Genomic DNA, 3,231 nt, shown 5'->3' with positions numbered 1-3,231 from the left:
GTAGGCTGAGGGGCTGCAGGGGGGTCTGGACTCAGATCTTCCTTATGGGGACAGAAGACGGATTCTAATAAACTCTGAGCTCGTCACCTGGTCTCTCCACTCCTTTCTTCTCTTCCTTCGTACAGCCCGGCTTCTGTCTCTCCGCCCGGCTAGCTGTGGCTACAGACATCGCTCCCCACCACCCAGTTGTGAATGAATGAATGAATAAAGACACTGCAAAGCATCTTTGTCAAGAAAAGTGCTTTATGAAACCAACGCACTTTTAAATATTCTTCTACAAACTTGACAGCAGGAGAAGAATCACACGTCTCCACCGTTAGTCTGAGCAGCAGTCCGACAGTCCGATGGACAGTCGGATGGACGGTACGATGTGGACAGTCTGATTAACCATCTGGGATTGGTATTTTCCAGGAGAACGGATCTTGTCTGGCGTAAAGTCTGGTAGAGGGGGGTTCTGGGCTCTGGGTTCTGGTCTGGACTTGTTTTGTGGGGAGTTGGACTTAGACCCTCAGTTCCTGTCAAATAACTCTGGAAGCTTCAGCAGACTGAGACACTGTGGACTCTGTCATGCTGCAGTTCCTTCCTGGTCCAACATGACTGGTCCAGAACACAGACCAGGTCCATGAAGGCCCGGAGGATCTGGTTAGACAGTCTGAAACACACTCTAAAGAAACACACCCTAAAGAAACACACCCTAAAGAAACACACACTAAAGAAACACACTCTGGAGCTTGTGTAACGGGTTCCTAAGTCCTCTGAAGCAGTTCTGGCTCAGAAGGGTGAACCCAGACCAGATCAGATCAGATCTCTGGTTTAACAGCAGGGGGTCACCAAGGTCACATGGCGTGAAGGCAGGCGAGTGAATACTTTTGGCAAAACAGTAGAACTCATTTACAAGGAATGGTTCTTTTAAAAGGTTTAAAAGGTTCTTCTGTAGAAGATACAGAGCTGTGAGAACCAGCAGGTTCTGGATCAGTTCAGAGAAGCACAGTGGTGGACACAGCCCGGTTCCGTCCTGCACCTCCCACCTTGACAGCGTTGACAGATGTCACTCCCGTCCTGGCCCCGCCCACCGCCTCGGAGACCCTACAAAAGAGGCCGGTCCCCGGAGAGGACGGTGTTTGCTCCACCTGATCCCCGCTCCCCCGCGCTGACCGGAGGATGGAGAGCTCTCCGTACGGTAAGAGTCCCTCAGCTCAGAGGATCAGCCGGATCACAGCCGGCGGCGCCGCTCCGTCCCGGTCCCTGTCCTGCTGGACATGTCTCCCTGTCCATGCTGAGCTCAGGACAGACCGGGGGACATGGACCCAACACACAGCCAGCTGTTGATCTGAGGCTGTGTGAGTGTGTGTGTGTGTGTGTGTGTGTGTGTGTGTGTGTGTGTTCTCGTATTTCTATCCTTGTTGGGGCCAAATGTCCCCACAAGGATAGCAAAACGTGAAACGACGTGCCTTGTGGGGACCATTTTCCGGTCCTAAGTAGGAGAAACAGTGTTTTCTTGACCATGTTGTTGTTACTGAAAAAAGTAAAAGTGCAAAAACATTTCTTTAGGGTTAGGCTTTATTGTGGTGTGGGTTAGGGTTAGGGTAAGGGTCAGGGTTAGGGGCTAGACATGAATGGGAGTCAATGGAAGGTCCCCACAAGGATAGAAATACGAGACCGTGCGTGTGTGTGTGTGTGTGTGTGTGTGTGTGTGTGTGTGTGTGTGTGTGTGTGTGTGTTCTTGTACATACCCAAAAGTAAGGACCAAAATTCATATTTCACCAACAGAGTGAGGACATTTTTGCAAAGTGAGGACATTTTTGCCAGTCCTCACTTTTCAAAAGGTCTTTTTTGACCTTTTTGAGGGTTCAGACTTGGTTTTTGATTTAGGGTTACAATTGGCTTTAGGTTAGGTTTAGGGCACAGGTCAGGGTTAGGCATTAATTTTTGATGGTTAGGGTGAGGGTAAGGGGCTAGGAAATGCATTATGTCAATGAGTGTCCTCACAATGATATAAGTACAAACATGTGTGTGTGTGTGTGTGTGTGTGTGTGGTGTGTGTGGTGTGTGTGTGGTGTGTGTGTGTGTGTGTGTGTGTGTGTGTGTGTGTGTGTGTGTGTGTGTGTGTGTGTGTGTGTGTGTGTGCCTGTCCAGGGTCAGCTCTGATTGGCTCCAGCTCCAATGGATCCAAACTCAGGCAATGTTCATCAATGGAGAGATGGAGAGAGAGATGGAGAGGTGGAGAGATGGAGTGATGGAGAGGTGGAGAGGTGGAGAGAGAGATGGAGAGGTGGAGAGATGGAGAGATGGAGAGATGGAGAGAGAGATGGAGAGGTGGAGAGATGGAGTGATGGAGAGGTGGAGAGGTGGAGAGGTGGAGAGAGAGATGGAGAGGTGGAGAGATGGAGAGATGGAGAGATGGAGAGAGAGATGGAGAGGTGGAGAGATGGAGAGATGGAGAGATGGAGAGAGAGATGGAGAGATGAAGTGATGGAGAGGTGGAGAGGTGGAGAGGTGGAGAGGTGGAGAGATGGAGCGGTGGAGAGGTGGAGAGATGGAGAGGTGGAGAGATGAAGTGATGGAGAGGTGGAGAGGTGGAGAGATGGAGCGGTGGAGAGGTGGAGAGATGGAGAGATGGAGAGGTGGACAGGTGGAGAGGTGGAGAGATGGAGAGATGGAGAGGTGGACAGGTGGAGAGGTGGAGAGATGGAGAGATGGAGCGGTGGACAGGTGGAGAGGTGGAGAGATGGAGCGGTGGAGAGGTGGAGAGGTGGAGAGATGGAGAGATGGAGCGGTGGAGAGGTGGAGAGATGGAGAGGTGGAGAGATGGAGAGATGGAGAGATGGAGCGGTGGACAGGTGGAGAGGTGGAGAGATGGAGAGATGGAGAGATGGAGAGATGGAGAGATGGAGCGGTGGACAGGTGGAGAGGTGGAGAGATGGAGAGATGGAGAGTTGGAGCGGTGGAGAGATGGAGCGGTGGAGAGGTGGAGAGAGAGATGGAGAGGTGGAGAGGTGGGGAGATCATCTCAAAGAGCTGAGCTTTGCGGTGGCTGTGATGGTTTGTGGTGCTTAGTGGTAGTTTGTGATGATTTGTCGTAGTTTCTGATGGCTTGTGGTAGTTTGTTGTAGTTTGTGGTCATTTGTGGTAGTTTTTGGTGGTTTATGTTAGTTTGTGGTAGGTTGTGTTAGTTTGTGGTGGTTTATGGTGATTTCTGTTAGTTTGTGGAGGTTGCTGCTGGTAACATCC

This window comes from Salarias fasciatus, chromosome 3 (assembly GCF_902148845.1).
Source record: "Salarias fasciatus chromosome 3, fSalaFa1.1, whole genome shotgun sequence".
Classification (NCBI taxonomy): Eukaryota; Metazoa; Chordata; class Actinopteri; order Blenniiformes; family Blenniidae; genus Salarias; species Salarias fasciatus.
The sequence above is the reverse complement of the archived record's forward strand: the minus strand, read 5'-3'. Positions refer to the sequence as shown.